Source organism: Medicago truncatula, chromosome 7 (genome assembly GCF_003473485.1).
Source record: "Medicago truncatula cultivar Jemalong A17 chromosome 7, MtrunA17r5.0-ANR, whole genome shotgun sequence".
In the NCBI taxonomy this organism is placed as follows: Eukaryota; Viridiplantae; Streptophyta; class Magnoliopsida; order Fabales; family Fabaceae; genus Medicago; species Medicago truncatula.
In genome coordinates, this window is record NC_053048.1 from 38,314,172 (window position 1) to 38,337,804 (window position 23,633).

At 39.6% G+C, this 23,633-nt stretch overlaps 1 pseudogene across 1 annotated transcript; it reads left to right on the forward strand.

Annotated features, from left to right (window-relative positions):
• Positions 1 to 23,036, forward strand: LOC11440006 (LEAF RUST 10 DISEASE-RESISTANCE LOCUS RECEPTOR-LIKE PROTEIN KINASE-like 2.5; annotated as a pseudogene). The gene is made up of 2 exons (XR_003007102.2): positions 1 to 1,418; positions 21,765 to 23,036. The product of XR_003007102.2 is annotated as an LEAF RUST 10 DISEASE-RESISTANCE proteinUS RECEPTOR-LIKE PROTEIN KINASE-like 2.5 (transcript).
• Positions 23,037 to 23,633: the final 597 nt, after the last annotated feature.

Here is a 23,633-nt window from a genome sequence, read left to right on the forward strand (position 1 = left end):
CTGTGGTCAAATATTCCTTCCTCATGAAGATATTAGTATCACTCCAACTATGTCTTTTGTTTTCCCTTCTCTTTGTTGTGACTATTAATGCACAAGACGAGGCAAATTATATGTCCCAACTTTTGAAAGCATTGACCCCAACTCCTTCTGGCTGGTCTAACAACACTCATCACTGCAATTGGACTGGCATCGTCTGCCAATCTAGTCAAGTTGTGGCCATCAAGCTCACTCAGTGGTACACTCCCTAATCTCACCTATATTGATCTCCACAACAACTCACTCACCGGTTCTTTACCTTCTATGTTTGCTCTCTTTTCGCTCGAAACCATTTACCTTGGTCACAATAACTTCACCTCCATTCCAGGTCATTGCTTTCAATTGTTACTAGGGATGCAAACTCTCAACCTTAGTAATAACTTGAATCTCAAGCCATGGTTATTTCCTGAGGCTGAGGATTTAGGTTATTCTGAGTTGATGCACACCCTTGATCTTGAAGCTACAAATATCTTAGGTCCATTGCCATCAGACGTGTTCGATTGGTTTCCAAGATTGCATACTGTTTCTCTCTCTCACAACAACATCCGTGGAACACTTCCCCTGTCTCTTGGAAAATCTGTAGTAAGGTATTTACGACTCAACAAACCAAGACAGATTGAATGGGTTTACGGGTACAATTGAAGTGATATCGTCTATGAGATTTTTGTCTCAAGCGTGGCTTAACAACAACGCGTTCACTGGTACAATTCCTAACATGTCAAATTCCACTCATTTGTTTGATCTCCAACTTCACTCAAATGGTTTAATAGGTTTGGTTCCATCTTCGTTGTTCTCTCTCCCTAGCTTGACCAACATCTCTTTGGACAACAATAATCTTGAAGGACCAATACCTATGTTTCACAAGCGTGTTAAGGCAACTTGGGAATCAAATAACTTTTGTCGTAGCAATGTTGGACCTTGTGATCCCCAGGTTATGGTTATGCTTGAAATTTTTGCAGCTCTTGGGCATCCTGAATTTTCCAGAATTAAAGGGAATGATGTTTGTACCGACGGGGTATTCCTTAGGTGTCGAAGAGGGAAGATTGTGAGCGTTGATTTTAGGGGTCAATATTTAAATGGAGCTATCTCTCCAGCATTTTCTAATTTAACAAGTTTAGTGAACTTGACTTTAACTAACAATAATTTTACGGGTTCCATACCAAAGAGTCTTACGACTTTACCTCAACTTCAGTTACTTGACGTTTCTCGTAATAATCTATCTGGACAAATTCCTAAATTTTCATCCAAGGTCAAGTTGATTACCAGAGGAAATGCTTTTCTTGGGCTAAATGTTTCTCGACAAGGTGAAGGAGAAAAAGCAGCTGCTTCTCGTAATGGAGGACCATCTAAAACAAAAGTACTTATACCTCTTTGGATTGTAGGTATGTATGTTTACCCATTATATATTTCAATTTCAATATTGTTTTGTTTTTATTGTGATGTTGCTCATTAATTAATTCGGTCATGTGCAAATATATATAAGTTAGGATCCATTGATACCAAGTGTAAGTAAAAAAACTTACATCAAATCTCAACTGTTTAATTTATTTGATCGTATGGTTTAAATAATATCAACATAAGAAACAAATAAAATATAATACAGTTGATCTCGTTTGAGAACTCCTTCTGTCAACAAGGATTGCGCAGAGATAACCAACACTGATCATCAAGCAATCCTCAATTTTGATTTTCTATTGTAATATCATGAGTGTCCAATTCATTATTCTTTGAGATTTAGACCAACACCCATTTATATATATGAGTTAGGATTCTGTTAAACTTTAACAAGCTAATCATTTTTGTAGATAATTACGACTTTCACAATGTGCATGTTTTAAAATGATGTTAGAATTGCTGGTTGAAGCCATTCTTCTATGAATAAGATTAACATAACACATTAAGAATCAACTTTGGTTGGTACGATGATTTTGGGCCTCAGAGTGTGCTCCTTCTCATGGTCTATGCTTCGATTCTCCCTGATGCAATTTGAATGAGTTAATTTCGTTTCTTAAAAACAAAAACATAACACATTAAGCTTCACAATTTAGTGCTTAAACATTTAATTGTTGTCGAATTTTGTAGATTTAAAGTCGAACAAAAAATTAACACAAACTTGTAGATTTAGGCTATGTTTGGTTTCAGAGAAACTATAAGGAAAGAAAGAGGAAGGAGAGAAAGGTTGAAGAATATTCTCTTTTCCATGGTTTGGTTTGCCAACAATAAAGTAAGGAAAGAAAGTTTTATGCTGGGACCCACTCAAAATGCAATAACCCCTAAACTGGACCGAAGAATGGAGGAAGGTTTGCTTTTTGGATGAAATGACATAAATGCCCAACCAATTTCAGAAAATAACAACAACTTGACGGTTTTTTTTCAATTTAAATCGGGACACTAAACTCTTATTTAAACCTATGATACTCTTTTTTAAACAAAAATAAAATGTGATACTCTTTTATGCTTAACTTACATTATAATTGAATGTGTATTTTAATATTAATCAAATTATTATTTTAATATTTTTCTCTAATCGCATTTTATTTTTGTTTGAGGTAGCTTTGTCATTTTCTTGTTACATAACTTTCTTTCCTCTCACTTTCTCACCACTTTCGCTCCTAACAAACAACTAAAAAAATCATCTCACTCTCCATTCACTTTCTCTTCACTTTCATTCCTTTAGGGTGTGTTTGGATGGAGGTTTAGGAGGGGAAGGGAGGAGAGGGTCACTTTTAATTTTAAATAACGGACATTATGAAATGTTTTTTAAAAAGTTAACATATTTGTTATCATGGTTTTTGGGTGCCAAGCCATTAATTGGACTTGAACCTTTTGACCGTTGATATTCTCTATTTTTTCTTGGGAAGGGCAAAATTGAGAAAAACCCTTAGATTCTAAGTTCGGGGGTCGTTTCCGCTACGGGAAGGTGTTAGGCACCCGGAGCGATTATGGTATTCCATAAGAACCGCTCTCCTAATTTATTTCTACGCTTTAGTTTTATTGCTTATTTTTGTAAAAAGGAGGGCATGATTAGTGAAGAATGGGGGTGAGAAGAAGTAGAATTTAATTTTATTTCGGCTTGGATGAGTTTTGACTCATTGCCTACGTACCCTTTTAAGGGATCAAAACCGGCGTAGTTCTTGCTAAAAAAGACTTGTTTTTCTTTTGTTTTAATTGCTTGATTTTAAGTTTTGAAAAAAAGGTTTTGAAGAAGGAGATTGGGAGGCTTCATGAGCATTAGATTTAGCAAAAAAAGTGAGGTTTGATTAGTGATTAGAAAGAAAGTCTAAATGATTAAGATGAATTGAATTTTTCTTAAGAAAAAAGAAAGGAAAAAATGAAGTGTTGACTTCATACTTATTATGAAAATTTTTGAAGTGAAGTTCAATTGTTTTTTTTTTTAAAAAAGATGGATTTTCCCTAAGTGTTCAAACCTAAGCGCTTATCTAACCATACAATCCTATGCATACATCTAAGGTGAGTGTGTGCGTGTCGGTGCGTCATAGTGTCCATAGTCCATATTACAAAAATTGCCTAAATACATTCTATGGCCCCTTTGCCAAGCTACAAACCAATGATAACAAATTACATCTCTAAAACGAATTAAAACTTGCAAAAATAAACGCTAGGCTAAAGAAGGTGGAGGGAATGCTAAATGAGATGCATGAAACATGGAAATAAGCTTGTTAGTGAAAAGAAAAAACATAACAAGTACTAAGAAATAAAAGCATGCAAGATGGCACAAAAAGTTAACAAAATGACATTAAACCCTAAAAACTTAGGTATGAAACCTAAAGCATTCTTGGCCTCTAATTCTCATGCTTTAACAAATTTTGAAAGCGTTTTCTTTATCTCAAGTTATAGCATGGAATTATTGGAAACATGCAAGCATGGTTTCATGCCATATTTTCTAGAATAAACTTGGCATTTTATATCTTTCAAAATATGCATATATTGTTCATAAAATCAAGAACTTATGAACCAAATCAAAACAGCAAATCAACATGAAATTATAGGCACAAGTCTCTCATATTAACACATCAAGTAGCTTTTATCACATATTCTCACATCAAGGACAAATGTGTGAAGAAGAATCCATAACAAATAATTCAAAGAGAATTAAAATGCTATGAATTAATTATACAAAAATTTCATAGATCCTTAATGTGCAAAAATGTCATAAAAACACTAAGAAAATATCAAGAAACATGTATGAATTTTTCTAGGAATTTTATCACAACTTTAATCAAGACATAGGTGCAGGTAGCAAAGAAAAACAGTGCAAATAGCAGAAAAAACAAAAAAACGTAAAAGAAAACTAAGCCCAAACCAAAGCCCAATCACTAAAAGATCCGGATGCACAGGGAGCGTTAGATTGATCTGAAGGCTGAGAATGAGAGAGTAAAACCGAAAATAAACCGGACCGGTTCAAGTCTCTATATATAGGGGTGAAATCCGGTTTTTTTCATTTTGATACTCCTCTTTCTCTTTCTTCTCTCTTTTTAGAGAGAGAAGCTCCAACTTCTCTCTAACTTTCCGGTCACCTTCTCCGGTTGGCATGGCTTTTCCGGCGCGGCGGACGGCGGTGGCGCCTCCGCGCCGGAGTTCGAAACTGCTCCGATTCAAATTTTTTTCACGTTTTTAAACATCCTTTTTTATGTATTACTCGAATCCAAGCTTAGATTTTTCAAAAGAGCTTTGAATCGGAGTAGATCTAAACTTGAACCTTGATGAAAAAAACTTAAGAAAACAGAAGGGAAAAGAGGGAGAACGACGGCGGTTACCTCACGATTGCGGTGACTCTTGGCTTGGCGTCGTTGCTTCGTGTTCTTCGCGTTCTTCACGTTCTTGTTGCTCCGCGTGTTTGCTCGCGTCCTTGCTTGCTTGTTGCTTGCTTGCGTGCGCGCTGCTTGCTTGCGTGCGCGTTGCTTGCGTGCTTGCTTCTGTACAGATCCGGTTTTCCCCTTCTTCTTCTCGGATTCGCACGCCTTTCGTGATCGTGCTTGAGTCCGGTGACGGATTCGCACTCGTATTGCGAAAGGAACAAATCGATGATGATGATTCTCTGACGAATCTCCTGAGATTTGCAGAAATTTCAATGAATTTTGATGATTTTGTTATGAATTTGTGTGTTAGGGTTTGATGAATTTCTGTGTTCTTGGTGGTTCTGTTTTCTTTGATCTAACAGAATGGAGAGAGAAAGTTTTGATCTGTTTGTGATGTGGCACCGTGTGTGTGGATCTGTGTGGCACTGTACACCTTTTATAGCTTGACATGTGTGCATTGGAACCAATGGGAAACTGACATGTGGCATTGTATGAGAGTGGCACGGCTTGGACAAAAAAAAGAAATTTGGACCTTTCTGCAAAAAATAAAACTTCAAGGACTAAACTGCAAATAATCCAAAAAGGACTGAAATGTAAAAAAAAGAAAATTCTGGACTAAAAATGCAATTTTGGGACCTCAATTGAGGGACCAAAATGCAATTAAAAATGAAATTGAATAAAAAACGTAATTTGACCAAACGTAAAGCGAAACAAAAATAAAACTGACAAAACGGACTAAAACGAACCAATGACCTAAATGAGGTACTTCAAAGTAACCTCCCCATGCCAAAATTTTGTGTGAAATGACCAAAATGCCCCTAGGGCTAAAAATGACCTAAACTGACTCAAACAGACTTGACACTGACTCAGATGCAAGTTTGAAATGAATTTAACAAGATTTACTGATGAAATGTTAAAAATCAATCTGAAAAGACTCAGAGACAGTCGCAAGGATGAAAATGGGTCCCACTGCAGGAAATGACCAAAATACCCTTCTGTACGACTTTTTGCAAATTTTGAAATAAACTGTAGAAGAAAGCAATGTAATGATTCAGAGACACTTTTAAATGACTTACAAGACAAGTAAAGACATTTCGAAAGGTTTTATGCAAGAAAAACATAGGTAAAATTGTGATTGAAAATACTGCGAGGCAGAGACAATTTGAACTGTGCAGTTGAAATTTGATAATTGACAAAGTTTGAAATGAAATTGGGCCCAGTATTTTTAGGTCCAAAAACAGGGTATAACAGCTGCCCCTATTTAAGTTTCTTTGTCTGGAGAGTCAAGAGACGGAGTCTTTGGCTTGACAGGACGAAGATACTTAAATATTAGCATTTGCACTGTGTTTGGACGTAAAAATACGCCTACCCATTTTCAAATAATATGCATGCCATGCATCATTTGGATTATGAATGCAAGACCTCATGGGGATTGGAATTAACAAAATATGTCGTATCCATTGCGGGATTGGTAGACATTGACAAAGATAGTGAATAGCAGAGTAACGGGAAACTAGAAATAAGTTGGACAGGTACAAGCTGTTCTTGGATTCAAACTAGCCACTTGACCGGGGATGAAACAAACAGACAACTGCGAGTTGTTCTTATGGATTCGAACTGGTCACCTCACAGGGGATAGAGGTTACTGGACAAACATGAGTTGTTCTTATGGATTCGAACTGGTAACTCACTTGGGGATATTGGAAAGTGCGAGTTGTTCTTATGGATTCGAACTGGTGACCCGACTGGGGAAAAGAGAAAATTGGCAAGTACGAGTTGTTCTTACGGATTCGAACTAGTTACTCGACTGAAAGCAAGGCAAATAGACAGGTGCGAGCTTGTTCTTGGATGCGAACTGGTTACTCCACCGGACAGAAACAGATAGACAGGTACAAGCTGCTCTTGGATCGAGCTAGCCACTTGACCAAACGGAAACATATCGACAGGTACGAGCTGCTCTTGGATTGAGCTGGGCACTCGACCGATAACATAAGCAAATTGATAGGTACAAGCTGTTCTTGGACTTGAACTAGCCACTTGACCAAACAGAAACATATTCACTGGGGATTGGTTTTGTTCTGACAAAATATAGATTGAGATTGACTTGACGTCGATTCGAATTGAAAGGTAGAAATTGACCGATATTATTGGCTCACAAGGTTTTGACAGAGAACCTGACATGAGTTTTGAATTGAGACTGATGTTGACATTGGAAATGCAATATGCATGGATGATATAACAGTTTCATTAAATGCATGGGCACGTAATATGCATGATTACGCATGTATGAATGCTTGTAATGCATGACTGTTGGCATTTTGTAGGCACGACTTCACGGGGAAGACAAGACATCAGAGTATTGGGCACGTAGTAGCTCGTGCTATATTACACCTTCTTGGAAATCCTCTTTGGAGATGGCGTCGTTGGGAGACGTATCGGAACCATGGCTGAGGGCAGGTAGGTAAACAACTTGCTTGGGGATAGAATCTTGGAAGACTTTACTGGGGAAAACGCCGTTGTGCTGGGCATGTTGTGGACATCGCATCTGTGGTCAATGCTTTTTGCATGTTATTTTTTCAATTCTCAATCATCATCATTTTTTTTGCATCCCATTTTTGCCTGGATCGCCCTTTCGGGTTTTCGATCCACCGGGGAAATAAATTCTCTTCAATGCCCCATTTTTGCCTGAACTGCCCTTTCGGGTTGTCAATCCAGCGGGGTGCTCATTTTTGCCTAAGCCGCCCTTTCGGGTTTTCAACTTAGCGAGCCTATTCATTTTCATGCATTTTCATTCTGTTTTTTCATTCTTGCCATTGACCACAGACTATCCTGAAGGAGAACCTGCTTGTAACATATATTGAAATAGACATCAACATACTCTCGCTCATGCATGTTTCATTTGAATGTACCCTGTTGCTCAGGTTTGCTTTTCAAAATAGACAAAAAGTTTTCAATTTTCAAAAATGTTTGTTTCAAGTATTGTCATTATCAAAATAGAAGGAAAATGATTTGTATATAGCTTTGAAAGTAGAAGAAAATAGAGTTTTCAAACAAAAGCAAAGGCTCAACTTGATGTATAAAAGTGGTGGTCAGCCGAAGGCGTGACTCCACGGATTTACAAAGCTTGGAAAATGGTAATTTTATTGGTTGGTGGTACATTGAACACAGTGATCATTACATTTCCTGGAAACTTTGAATTCGCAAGCGTAGGAGCTTTCGATGAAGATAGTCATTAACAGCTGCAGATGCCCCAAGGGGACGGTGGTTGGCCAGATATAGTTACTTGCCTTTTGTTTCAATCTCATTTTTGCATGAACCGCCCTTCCGGGTTTTCGGCTCATCGAGACGCTCATTCTTGCCTGAGTTGTGTACAATCTCAGCGAGCTTTTCATATTTGTTTTTTGTCCCTTATTTTTGCCTGGACCGCCCTTTCGGGTTTTCGATCCACCGGGAAGCGAATTTTTGCCTAGGCCGCCCTTTCGGGTTTTCGACCTACCACGCTGTTCTTTTCATATTTCTAGGCAAAGTATTTCTTGACTATATCGGCATTCACTGGATTTGGAAGTTCTACACCATCCATGTGTGTAAGGATTAAAGCACCACCGGAGAAGGCCTTTTTGACAACATAAGGACCTTCATAGTTAGGCGTCCACTTGCCCCTTGGGTCGGGTTGCTGGCTTATCCTCCTTCTCAATACAAGTTCCCCTACCTTGAATTCTCGAGGATGGACTTTCTTGTCAAAGGCAGTCTTCATTCTTGCTTGATATGACTGTCCACGAGCCATGGCATCCATACGTTTTTCCTCAATCAAATTCAACTGATCATACCGGCTTTGGCACCATTCAGCCTCAGATAACTTTGCTTCCATAATCACACGGAGAGATGGGATCTCCACTTCCAAAGGAAGAACTGCTTCCATACCATATACAAGAGAGAAAGGGGTTGCCCCGGTTGAACTGCGCACAGTAGTACGGTAGCCATGCAGAGCATAGGGTAACATCTCATGCCAGTCCTTGTAAGTGGTTACCATCTTCTGGACAATTCTCTTGATATTCTTGTTGGCGGCCTCAACTGCACCATTCATCTGAGGTCTATAAGGAGAAGAGTTATGATGCTCAATTTTGAATTCTTCACAAAGAGCTTGCACCACATTGTTGTTCAGGTTGGTACCATTGTCGGTAATGATCTTGCTGGGAACACCATATCGACAGATGATGTTGTTCTTGATGAACTTAGCTACCACTTGCTTGGTCACATTGGTATAAGATGCTGCTTCAACCCATTTGGTAAAGTAGTCAATTGCCACTAAGATGAAACGATGACCATTTGAAGCCTTCGGTTCAATTCTTCCAATCATGTCGATGCCCCACATTGAGAACGGCCATGGGGATGACATAACATTGAGGGCGTGCGGAGGCACATGAATCTTATCAGCATAGATTTGACATTTGTGACATTTTCTGGCGTACTGGTAGCAATCATGCTCCATAGTCATCCAGTAGTAACCTGCCCGTAGCAACTTTCTTGACATAGTATGCCCTGTAGCATGGGTCCCGAAGGTACCGTCATGTACATCATGCATTAACTGCTCCGCCTCATGTTCATCAACACATCTTAACAATACCATGTCATAGTTCCTCTTGTACAAAATATCTCCATCTAACAGGAATCTACCGGCCAATCTTCTCAAGGTCTTCTTGTCTTGTTTGGAAGCACCCGGCGGATACTCACGGCTCAGCAAGAACTGTTTGATGTCGTAGTACCAAGGTCTATAGTCAACCACATTTTCACCAGCCTGATCGATCACATCCCCAATAGCAAACACATGCGAAGGCCTTTCAAGGCGCTGCACTTTGATTAATGGCACATCATTCCAATGGTTTACTCGAAACATGGAAGATAGAGTGGCAAGAGCATCAGCCATTTGGTTCTCATCACGAGGAATATGGTGCAGCTCAACCTTTGTAAAATATGTCAGAAGACGTCTCGCATAATCACGATAAGGAATCAACTTAGCATGGTGGGTCTCCCATTCACCCTTTATCTGATTGATGACGAGCGCAGAATCTCCATAGATGTCGAGGTGTTTGATTCTCATGTCAATTGCTTCCTCGATCCCGAAGATACATGCTTCATACTCAGCCATGTTGTTGGTACATTCGAACAGAATTCTGGCGGTAAAGGGAATGTGATGCCCTTGCGGGGATACAATGACTGCCCCAATTCCTTTGCCATAAGCATTGACAGCACCATCAAAGACTAAACCCCACCTGCTATTGGGATCTGGACCTTCATTAACCAACGGTTCGTCGCAGTCTTTGGATTTCAAATACATGATCTCTTCATCAGGGAAATCGAATTCAATTGGTTGGTAATCATCAAGAGGTTGATAAGCAAGGTGATCGGCAAGAATGCTGCCTTTGATTGCCTTTTGAGTTTTGAACACAATATCGTATTCAGACAAAAGCATCTGCCAGCGTGCGATCTTCCCAGTAACGGCCGCTTTCTCAAAGATATACTTTATCGGATCCATTCTGGATATCAACCAAGTTGTATGATTCACCAAATAATGACGCAGGCGTTTGGCAGCCCAAGCTAGAGCACAACAAGTCTTTTCAAGCATTGTATACCGAGTTTCACAATCGGTGAACTTCTTGCTTAGATAGTAGATAGCATGCTCTTTCTTTCCGGTTTCATCTTGTTGACCAAGTACACATCCCATGGATTCATCAAATACTGCCAAATACATAATCAAAGGCCTTCCTTCCACGGGTGGGACAAGGATAGGTGGTTCCAGCAGGTAATTCTTGATGCTATCAAAAGCTTCTTGGCATTCATCATTCCATACAACAGGCTGGTTCTTTCTAAGTAGTTTGAAGATCGGCCCGCAGGTTGCAGTCATATGAGATATGAATCGGGAGATGTAATTCAAACGTCCCAAGAAACCTCTGACTTGCTTCTCTGTTTGTGGAGCTGGCATTTCTCGGATGGCCCGGACTTTATCAGGATCGACTTCAATGCCCTTTTGGCTGACAATGAAGCCTAATAACTTTCCGGACCTGACACCGAATGTACATTTGTTGGGATTCAATCGCAGCTTGTATTTTCTCAACCTTTCAAACATCTTTGTTAAATATTCAACATGCTGCTCCTCATCTGCTGACTTCACAATCATGTCATCCACATATACCTCAACTTCTTTGTGAATCATGTCATGAAACAGAGTGGTCATTCCCCTTTGGTAGGTAGCACCAGCATTGATTAGGCCGAACGACATCACCTTGTAGCAGAAAGTACCCCATGGAGTGATAAAAGATGTCTTTTCTCTATCTTCAGGAGACATTTTGATCTGATTATAACCGGAGAAACCGTCCATGAAGGAGAACACCTTAGACTGAGCAGTGTTATCAACAAGCACATCAATATGAGGTAACGGAAAGTTGTCTTTTGGACTGGCTTTGTTCAAGTCTCTGAAGTCAACACACATCCGGACTTTACCATCCTTCTTCGGCACAGGCACAATATTAGCAACCCATTCAGGGTACTCAACTGTCATGAGGAAACCCGCATCAATTTGCTTTTGTACTTCACTCTTAATCTTGAGAGCCATATCAGGATGAGTCCTTCTCAATTTCTGCCTGACGGGAGGACATTCAGGCTTGGTAGGGATCCGATGCTCTACGATCATAGGGTCTAGACCTGGCATATCTTCATAGGACCATGCAAAAATATCCGGATATTCCCGGAGGAGTTGGATGATCTTCTGTTTAACCCCTTCCTCTAGAGTAGCACCAATCTTGATTTCTCGCTTGTTTTCCTCGGTACCTATGTTGATAAGCTCAATCTCTTCTTGGTGAGGCTGAATGGCTTTCTTTTCTTGCTCAAGTAACCGAGTGATCTCATACGGTATGTCATCACCTTCCTCATCTTCGGCTTCATACACAGGGGATTCAAAATTTGGAGGAACCGTAGGATTACTGTGTTCAACGGGTTTATTATGGTTCAACCTGCATATAATGATTGGATGATTTTAGAAAGAGTTTTTTTTTTTTTCATGCAGATTTTTGAAATTAATAAGAAAATACAGACGTTTTGGTTTTTTCTGGCATTACCATTGTTTCCAAGGGAAAAAGCACTAAAAAAATAGTCGTGGAAGAAACGACAAAATTTTATTAATCAACGGCAATGCCGAAACAAACATGCCCTTACAGAAAAAATCACTCTCGCTTTGGGCAGAGCGAGAGGATTGTTATTTTTGAAAACAAAGCACTAAAGCAACAAGACACATTACTCAGAAACATGCATGATTGAAGGAATGTCAATGGCATCCCAATTCGTCGCAATGCCTCCTGGTGTAACAAATACAGGCCTGAGACCAGATCCAGTGGCTTCTTCAGAGATAGCATTAACAAACCCTGCACTGTGGAAGACTCCCGAGGAAACCCTTGATGACGGGGAGAACCCGAGACCTTCTTTACGCTTGTTCTCACAGAGCTGTATCACCTTGCCCCAGCCGGCAGTCTGACCTTCTTGGATGGCTCTCTGAGCATCTTTCAATGAAGCCATAGCAGCCCCAGCTTCCTTAGGCTCTGCACCTTCAATGGTCAAACCTTGGAAAGCAGTCCCTTCAGCAGACCCTGCTTCAACACAAGAAAAAGAAGACAACTGGCTGACTAAGTATGCTTCTTCACCATGGATTGTAACGAGTTTTCCATTCTTCACAAATTTCAACTTCTGATGTAAGGTGGAAGTAACCGCACCTGCATCGTGTATCCACGGTCTTCCCAGCAGGCAACTGTAGGATGCATTAATGTCCATCACTTGGAAGGTAACCAAGAAATTCTCAGGGCCAATAGTGATCGGCAAGTCTATCTCTCCCAGCACATTCTTTCGAGATCCATCAAAAGCTTTGACCAAGAAAGTACTTCTCCTCAAAGGGGTCCCACGGTAGCTCAACTGATCTAGAGTTGTCTTGGGCATTACATTGAGAGAGGAACCGGTATCTACCAACACATTTGATATCATGTCTGATTTACAATTCACCGAGATGTGCAAAGCCAGATTGTGACTTTTTCCCACTTCCGGCAACTCTTCTTCACTGAACCAGAGGTTGTTACAAGCAGTGATATTTCCCACTATGCCACCAAACCGATCTACCGTAACTTCGTGGTCAACATATGCCTGCTCCAGCACTTTCAACAAAGTATTCCTGTGAGCCTCAGAGCTCAAGAGTAGCGACAAGACAGATATCTTGGAAGGAGTTTGCAGCAATTGATCAACGATCTTGTAGTCGCTCCTCTTTATTATTCTCAGAATCTCATCTAAATTCGAATCCTCTATAGATTTGCCTGGCTGATTCACATCTGTAGCAATGGGTGAAACAACGGTTGGGGTTGCTTCTTCAACTGGTGGAGTGATTGGCGTAGCTACTTTCTTCTGAAATAAAGGCGGACGAACCTTCCCGCTTCTCAGCGCTGCAGAAGTTCCTTCGGCGATATTGCTTACTGTGGCAAAGGAGGCTAGAGGTACCTCTACTCCATTTTCTATCATAGTAGCATTGTATTTGTATGGCACTGCCTTGTCCGAAACATAAGGAATTGGTCCTGGCAACCTTATCACCAAAGGCTCAGCATTCTTCTTCAAAGGTACACTCTTGACAGGCGGATCGTGAAAAACTGGCACGACCACGCAAACATCACTGACAGTCAGAAGATTATCATTCATCAAACTTTGGATGTCGTCTTGAACAGCATGGCAACCCGAAGGATCACGGAGGCATCCTAGACACTTGGCATGATCATGGCTGAACAGAGAAGCTTTGCACAGCTTGATGTGCAGAGGCACCAGAGGAGTGGCAACATTGCGGACATCAAGTCTAGGAGCTTCCTCACACACTTCGATCATATTCACAGCGGCATGATTTGGAAGAGGATTGTCAAGGACATGTGGAACATTATTCTCAAAAGTCAGCTTTCCCTGATCAATGAGCTTCTTCACGATATACTTCAAAGCATAACACCCCTCGACATCATGACCTAAAGCACCTTGATGAAAGTCACATTTGAGATCAGACCTGAACCTTGGAGGCAACGGATCAGGTGGGGGCTTACCCTGTCTAGTTGTACAATGTCCTCTCTGGAGTAAAGTTGGAAGCAACTCAGCATACAACATTGGTATAGGAGGAAAAGTTGGTCTAGTATACTGCTGCTGCTGCTGTTGTTGTTGTTGTTGAACCGGCAACTGTTGTTTCATCTGTTGGGCAATTGCATTGACGGGCACTTGAGGCTGGCCCGGTGGCAAAGGGTACTGATGATAAAACGGTGGGAAGAACGGATGTTGAGAATACGGCATATATGGGTATGACGGAGGCATTTGAGCTGCATTGATAGGAGCAACGGTAGCCATAGATTGACCGGCTCCAGCTGACACCATCCCCACTTCCGTTTCTTTCTTCTTGTGGTGTCCATTACCATATCTCTTCGATGCACTCGTAGAAGATTCAGCTTTCTCAAACACAATGATCCCATCCCTGACTGCTTCCTCAAGACGGGTTCCCATAGTGACCATCTCCGAAAAGTTGTTCGGGGCGGCGATGATCATCCTCTCAACATAATCTTTCTTCAAGGTCTTTAAGAATGTCTGGGTCATTTCTTCTTCATCTAAAGCAGGAGTGATACGGGCAGCTGCCCCTCTCCATCTTTGTGCATATTCACGGAAACTCTCCTCCTTTTTCTGAGATAGGGACCTGAGGAACTCCCTATTCGGCTTCAAACGAGTGTTAAACCCGTAGTGGCTCTTGAAAGCAGTGGCCAGCTCATCAAAAGTATGGACATCGTCTTTGCTCAGACTAGTATACCACTCTGCAGCATCTTCCATCAGACTGTCTTGGAAGTAATGGATCATAAGGGAATCATTGTCCTTGTAGTTGCCCATCTTCCGGACGTATTTGACAATATGATTTTGAGGACAAGTCAGCCCGTTATACTTGTCGAACTACGGGACTTTGAACTTTTTTGGAATATCTACCTTCGATACCAAGCAGAGATCCTGGGTTTTAATGGAGTCTCCATTTCCCCTGTTGGCCTTAATTTCCCGTCGGAGCTCTTTGGCAAGTTCTTCCATTCTCTCTTCCATAGTTCCGGTTGCGGCAATACTCCCGTGGTGCGCATTAGCATGGACAAATAGAGGCACCGCATTCACAATGGGCTCGGTAACAGTTGTTGCAGCTTGAGTCAAGGCGGTACTAACAGGAGTTAAGTTTGCCCCTGGGATTGGGCCATTGTTGGTAGTACCAGAGGTCCCTGCCCCTGTATTAGCAGTATAGTACAGCGGAAGCCCGTAAGGATACCCGGATGGCATGATAGAGCGGGGATCAGTTGTTACGGTAGGAGTCACATTTGCAGCTGTAGAAACCACAGGAACTGGTTGTTCCTGAGCAGCCAACAGAGCAGTCATAGCATCATGAGCTTTGGCCAACTCCTCCCTTAAAGATGCCAATTCGGTACGAAGCTGTGTGTTCTCTTCTTCCATAGCCCTTTTCTTTCTTCTGTATTCTCTGGTTCGATCAATTCTATCAGGTTCGTAAATTCTCTGAGCACGAGCCACTTTTCACACTGCGGCAGAGAAACCAGGAGCTAGTGAGCACTTGGAAGCCTTTGTGACCAATGCATGATGCATATGATGCATGATGTGCAAATGCAAATGCAAAAGACTCATTTTTCATCGAAGGATTTTTAAACAAATTAGAAATTTTGCAAATAAACAAAATTACACAACATTTTCAACAAGGTAAACAAATGAAGCTCTCAAGCATAGGAAGTAGTCGGAAGATCATCGGACTCGGAATCTGAATCACAGTATCTATCAAAGAAGTCTCGTCGTCCTCGAGCTCTCTTGGAGTCCCTCATAAGCAGCTCATCTTTCTCTTCCAATTCCCTCCGGGCCTTAGCTAGCTCTTTCTTCAACATTAGATTCTCATGAGTCTTCTGCTCATCTCTACCATCCAAAGTCATGATTAGATTCTCGGCTTGATTGTACCGAGCTTTCCACACTTGCTTCTCACGACTCTCCATAGCTAGATGCTCCTGATACATATCCTGAGTCGCGGGGAGTAAAGGTAGAGGCATAGATGGAGTAGACGAAGACACGTATCTCATAGCTGGATAAGGCATACCAATCTCCTCAGCTCGATCTATCACCCACTGAGTATAGGCCTCATGAGCAACACCGGATCTCACACCTAGATGCTTCACACTCTTCCTTCGAACCTTGGACCAAGCATCCATGAAAGCTTTCCTTTGTCCGGTAGGAGCATTCGCATAGAAGAAGAACTCTGGAGATGTAGCAAGATTAATGGGCTTCGACTTCATAGGGAAACCAAACTGTCTCATAGCAAGCTCGGGATTGTAGTTGATTCCTCCACGGGTACCAAGAAGAGGTACATTGAGAAAGTCTCCACAACCCATAATGATTTCCTTCACTTGAGCGGCAGGAGTGAGCCAGACGACCTCATTAGGAGTGAGGGCCATAATCCGCTGCGAGTAGGACCAGTTCTCCGAGTTATCATGGAAGGAACTCGGAAGGTGCGAAATAAACCACCTATACAAAAGAGATATGCAGCAAAGAATATACCCACGGCCCTTGAGAGTCCTGTCATGAATGGCGTGGTAGGTATCCGCTAGCAAAGTAGGAACCGGGTTCTTGGAATGGAAGATCTCGATAGCATTCATGTCCACGAAGTTGTCGAGGTTCGGAAAGAGAAAGAGCCCGTAGATAAGCAAAGCAAGAATAGCCTCGAGTGTATCCTGACGAGTAGTACTGAGATTAGCTTGATCAAGAAGATACTTCGAAGTAAACCCCCGGATGTGAGACTTGGTAATAAGATGGTTGGAGACGTCGGAAGTCTTGAGGTAGAGATCCTTAGCAATAACCAGAGGAGTAAAAGAAGTCCCGGGACCGGTGAAAGGTGCCTTCTCGGCTATAGGTAAACCCACTAGATTGGAGTAAGCCTCGAGAGTAGGAACCAACTGGAAGTCCGGGAAAGTGAAGCAACGGAAGCTCGGATCATAAAATTGCACCAGAGTGTGCACTAGCTTCTCGTCCACATCGGTTCGGAGCAAAGTAAGCAATCCCCCATACCGGAGTCGGAACCCTGTTTGACTCTTGACCTTGAGTGCCAACTCTCTCAAACTAACCAAATCCACTTCCTTGAACTTGTAGCACTTAGTCTTCTTCATACCTGTGATTATTTACAAAAATTTCCATTTGTTTAAACCCTTCGATGAATGCATGAAAAATGTTTATGCATGAATGCATGTATGCATGATTGTGTTGTTAAAGAACAAAGTGGGTTGAGTTTCAAAGTAACGGGGCCACGGATGGACACGGCGTCCGGTGAACTAAGGCTTTGGATAGTAGTAACCAAGGTTCTAACACAGTTCCCAAACTGCAACCTCTCTCACATATATCATGGTAGTACAGGACGACACCCGTTCCATGATTATTTGTGAGAAGGTCTAGTTTGAGTGTAGTATCGCGTGACGACTAAAGTTTGAGACAACACTCAATTTAGCCACCGCACTACGTCCTAAAAAGGCTAGGATGGGTTTGGTAACTACGGTTCATAGCTTCGTCGAACAATTGAAAGTGAAGTGCCTAAGCATGACAACACACGCCGACAATATCACCTTCAAAATGCCTCAGCTATGTGAGATTGATCGCATAATCCAATACACGAGGCAACCCCCGGATCGAATTGTCGATTATATCTCTACCTAAACATAAGTTCACTCAGCCCGGGTATAGGACTTTTGATATTCTCACCCCACACGTCGAATGAAAATAAACAAGTATTCACATATGTAAGCAATAAAACAAAGCGTAAATATAAACTAAGGAAAACTAGGCGCAACCCGCTAAAAAGAGTCCCCAGTGAAGTCGCCATTTCTGTTATCATGGTTTTTGGGTGCCAAGCCATTAATTGGACTTGAACCTTTTGACCGTTGATATTCTCTATTTTTTCTTGGGAAGGGCAAAATTGAGAAAAACCCTTAGATTCTAAGTTCGGGGGTCGTTTCCGCTACGGGAAGGTGTTAGGCACCCGGAGCGATTATGGTATTCCATAAGAACCGCTCTCCTAATTTATTTCTACGCTTTAGTTTTATTGCTTATTTTTGTAAAAAGGAGGGCATGATTAGTGAAGAATGGGGGTGAGAAGAAGTAGAATTTAATTTTATTTCGGCTTGGATGAGTTTTGACTCATTGCCTACGTACCCTTTTAAGGGATCAAAACCGGCGTAGTTCTTGCTAAAAAAGACTTGTTTTTCTTTTGTTTTAATTGCTTGATTTTAAGTTTTGAAAAAAAGGTTTTGAAGAAGGAGATTGGGAGGCTTCATGAGCATTAGATTTAGCAAAAAAGTGAGGTTTGATTAGTGATTAGAAAGAAAGTCTAAATGATTAAGATGAATTGAATTTTTCTTAAGAAAAAAGAAAGGAAAAAATGAAGTGTTGACTTCATACTTATTATGAAAATTTTTGAAGTGAAGTTCAATTGTTTTTTTTTTTTAAAAAAGATGGATTTTCCCTAAGTGTTCAAACCTAAGCGCTTATCTAACCATACAATCCTATGCATACATCTAAGGTGAGTGTGTGCGTGTCGGTGCGTCATAGTGTCCATAGTCCATATTACAAAAATTGCCTAAATACATTCTATGGCCCCTTTGCCAAGCTACAAACCAATGATAACAAATTACATCTCTAAAACGAATTAAAACTTGCAAAAATAAACGCTAGGCTAAAGAAGGTGGAGGGAATGCTAAATGAGATGCATGAAACATGGAAATAAGCTTGTTAGTGAAAAGAAAAAACATAACAAGTACTAAGAAATAAAAGCATGCAAGATGGCACAAAAAGTTAACAAAATGACATTAAACCCTAAAAACTTAGGTATGAAACCTAAAGCATTCTTGGCCTCTAATTCTCATGCTTTAACAAATTTTGAAAGCGTTTTCTTTATCTCAAGTTATAGCATGGAATTATTGGAAACATGCAAGCATGGTTTCATGCCATATTTTCTAGAATAAACTTGGCATTTTATATCTTTCAAAATATGCATATATTGTTCATAAAATCAAGAACTTATGAACCAAATCAAAACAGCAAATCAACATGAAATTATAGGCACAAGTCTCTCATATTAACACATCAAGTAGCTTTTATCACATATTCTCACATCAAGGACAAATGTGTGAAGAAGAATCCATAACAAATAATTCAAAGAGAATTAAAATGCTATGAATTAATTATACAAAAATTTCATAGATCCTTAATGTGCAAAAATGTCATAAAAACACTAAGAAAATATCAAGAAACATGTATGAATTTTTCTAGGAATTTTATCACAACTTTAATCAAGACATAGGTGCAGGTAGCAAAGAAAAACAGTGCAAATAGCAGAAAAAACAAAAAACGTAAAAGAAAACTAAGCCCAAACCAAAGCCCAATCACTAAAAGATCCGGATGCACAGGGAGCGTTAGATTGATCTGAAGGCTGAGAATGAGAGAGTAAAACCGAAAATAAACCGGACCGGTTCAAGTCTCTATATATAGGGGTGAAATCCGGTTTTTTTCATTTTGATACTCCTCTTTCTCTTTCTTCTCTCTTTTTAGAGAGAGAAGCTCCAACTTCTCTCTAACTTTCCGGTCACCTTCTCCGGTTGGCATGGCTTTTCCGGCGCGGCGGACGGCGGTGGCGCCTCCGCGCCGGAGTTCGAAACTGCTCCGATTCAAATTTTTTTCACGTTTTTAAACATCCTTTTTTATGTATTACTCGAATCCGAGCTTAGATTTTTCAAAAGAGCTTTGAATCGGAGTAGATCTAAACTTGAACCTTGATGAAAAAAACTTAAGAAAACGGAAGGGAAAAGAGGGAGAACGACGGCGGTTACCTCACGATTGCGGTGACTCTTGGCTTGGCGTCGTTGCTTCGTGTTCTTCGCGTTCTTCACGTTCTTGTTGCTCCGCGTGTTTGCTCGCGTCCTTGCTTGCTTGTTGCTTGCTTGCGTGCGCGCTGCTTGCTTGCGTGCGCGTTGCTTGCGTGCTTGCTTCTGTACAGATCCGGTTTTCCCCTTCTTCTTCTCGGATTCGCACGCCTTTCGTGATCGTGCTTGAGTCCGGTGACGGATTCGCACTCGTATTGCGAAAGGAACAAATCGATGATGATGATTCTCTGACGAATCTCCTGAGATTTGCAGAAATTTCAATGAATTTTGATGATTTTGTTATGAATTTGTGTGTTAGGGTTTGATGAATTTCTGTGTTCTTGGTGGTTCTGTTTTCTTTGATCTAACAGAATGGAGAGAGAAAGTTTTGATCTGTTTGTGATGTGGCACCGTGTGTGTGGATCTGTGTGGCACTGTACACCTTTTATAGCTTGACATGTGTGCATTGGAACCAATGGGAAACTGACATGTGGCATTGTATGAGAGTGGCACGGCTTGGACAAAAAAAAGAAATTTGGACCTTTCTGCAAAAAATAAAACTTCAAGGACTAAACTGCAAATAATCCAAAAAGGACTGAAATGTAAAAAAAAGAAAATTCTGGACTAAAAATGCAATTTTGGGACCTCAATTGAGGGACCAAAATGCAATTAAAAATGAAATTGAATAAAAAACGTAATTTGACCAAACGTAAAGCGAAACAAAAATAAAACTGACAAAACGGACTAAAACGAACCAATGACCTAAATGAGGTACTTCAAAGTAACCTCCCCATGCCAAAATTTTGTGTGAAATGACCAAAATGCCCCTAGGGCTAAAAATGACCTAAACTGACTCAAACAGACTTGACACTGACTCAGATGCAAGTTTGAAATGAATTTAACAAGATTTACTGATGAAATGTTAAAAATCAATCTGAAAAGACTCAGAGACAGTCGCAAGGATGAAAATGGGTCCCACTGCAGGAAATGACCAAAATACCCTTCTGTACGACTTTTTGCAAATTTTGAAATAAACTGTAGAAGAAAGCAATGTAATGATTCAGAGACACTTTTAAATGACTTACAAGACAAGTAAAGACATTTCGAAAGGTTTTATGCAAGAAAAACATAGGTAAAATTGTGATTGAAAATACTGCGAGGCAGAGACAATTTGAACTGTGCAGTTGAAATTTGATAATTGACAAAGTTTGAAATGAAATTGGGCCCAGTATTTTTAGGTCCAAAAACAGGGTATAACAATATTAACATGATAAACAATTATATAATACTTCAATCACACTTAATATTTTTTTAAAAAAAGCATGTTATATGGTCCGTAATTTAAAAAAGAAAAGTAAACTCTCCCCTCGCTTCCCCTCCTAAACCCTCAATCCAAACACACCCGTTTAACAATTTTTTCTCTTACTTTCTTTCCTTTTATATCCAAACATAGCCTTAAAGTCGAACTAAAAATCAACACTAACACTTGGTTATTGACTTATTTCTAGTCCTATTGTTAGTTTATGTTTTATAAATTACAAGTACTTCCCGTCTTGGTTAGTTTGGTAGTTGGTTGGTAATTCTGTTACTACATCTGTCTTTAATTTATCCTTTGTACATATGAATAGTTCCATCCCATGAGTACAAAGAGCACAAGCTCACTCTGTCTTTCTATACATTCGATTATGGAGCAATTTTTGGTTAGACTTCACTCCAAATTTTAAAGGCCCTTTTTTCTTCTTCTAGAAATTGGAAGTGTTTGAAAGTTTACGTAATGGAATAGATAGGTAATATTATTATTTTAGATTTCACAATTTAGGTTACTCATGTTATATTTAATAGCATACTAAACTACTTTTGCTTATATGATAATAGGATATAATAATTATTGTTTATACTTATCATTCACTTTTTTGTTCACATATTGCAGGGGCATTCTTGTTTAGTGTTGGATTTGTAATATTTATTGTAGTTATTTGTAAATATAAGAGGTATCCAATTTTGGAAAAGATGCGGATCTTCAACAAAACAAAAAAATCTATTGACTACAATGTGGAGGCTTTCATGCAAAGTTATAATTTGTCGGTGCCAATCAAACAATATGGATATGCAGAAGTGAAAAGAATGACAAACTCATTTCGAGATAAATTAGGTTAAGGAGGATATGGTGTCGTGTACAAAGCAAGTTTACCTGATGGTTGTCAAGTGGCGGTTAAAGTAATAAACGAATCTAAGGGAGATGGAGAAGAATTCATAAATGAAGTTGCTAGCATTAGTAGAACATCACATGTGAACATTGTCTCACTTTTGGGTTTCTGTTATGAGAACAAAAGAGCACTAATATATGAATTCATGCCAAATGGTTCACTAGACAAGTTCATCTTTAAAAGTGGATTTCCTAGTGCACTTTGTAATTTGGATTGGAACACGTTGTACCGAATTGCAATAGGCATAGCTAGAGGACTCGAATACTTGCAACAAGGATGTATTTCAAGGATTTTGCATCTTGATATAAAACCCAAAACATTCTTTTGGATGAAGATTTTTGCCCAAAAATCTCTGATTTTGGACTAGCTCAAATATGCCAAAGGAAGGATAGTATTGTGTCCATACTTGGCACAAGGGGAACTATAGGATACATAGCTCCTGAAGTATTTAGCAGAGTGTTTGGTGGAGTTTCTCACAAGTCTGATGTATATGGTATGTTAATTTTAGAAATGATTGGTGGAAGAAAGAACTATGACACAGGAGGGTCGTGTACTTCTGAAATGTACTTTCCAGATTGGATTTATAATGATCTTGAGCTAAGTAATAACTTTGTGAATGGTTTAGCAAACTCCGAGGAAGAAACTGATATGGTAAGAAAGTTAACTATGGTTAGTCTATGGTGCATTCAAACGAACCCATTAGATAGACCATCGATGAGTAAAGTATTAGAAATGCTACAAGGACCACTTGATTCAGTGCCATACCCTCCAAAGCCTATTCTATATTCTCCTAAAATGCCATCATTACAAAGTTCATATGCGTCTTCCAGCAATTTGTTAGAGAAAAATTCAATAACATTACTGAAGAATGATATTAGTGAAAATGTGACTGTATTGTAATTATCTTGTTGGTATAACTTGAGTACAACATTGCGAATCCTTTTGTTGAACAACAAAACTATTCATATATATTTAGTAGGTAAATTTTTAACTACTAATCATGACTTTGAAGATATTTATAGATTCAACAATTAAAAAAAAATCGTTGTCTATTTCTTAGAGACAAGAGAATAAGTGAATTGATGTTTTGTTCATCATTAAAAGGTATATTTATACAATGAATTGTTGCAAAGAAATAATGGCTTGTGTAGTTATATAGAATTTTTTTATATAGGCACCCTTACGGTACTGGTCCTTGGGACATGTCATATAAGTCATTTAAATTTAGCAGTAAAACTAATTCCGTTTTTTATTTTCATTTCACATTTGATTATGGTATATGCATATCAAGCAATCTTGCTGTAACTTTTTTAAACTTCATAGTTCACAATACATTAGCTTTGTAGCTATATTATAGTATTGAGTTTGTTGGTTTGCTAGAAAGTTATGCAAATGATGAAATGTAGAAATTTGGATCTTCGTTATTAGATTACCAACTTTGTGATAGGGATCTATTTCTTCAAATATTTACATTTTAACATATATTGTAAAAAAATTAGCAAAAAAAAAAAAGAGTTCTGAAGATATTTAAAAAAAAAAAAAGTTCTTCCTTTAATCATTTCTAGAACTAAATATCATCATAACTTTATAAC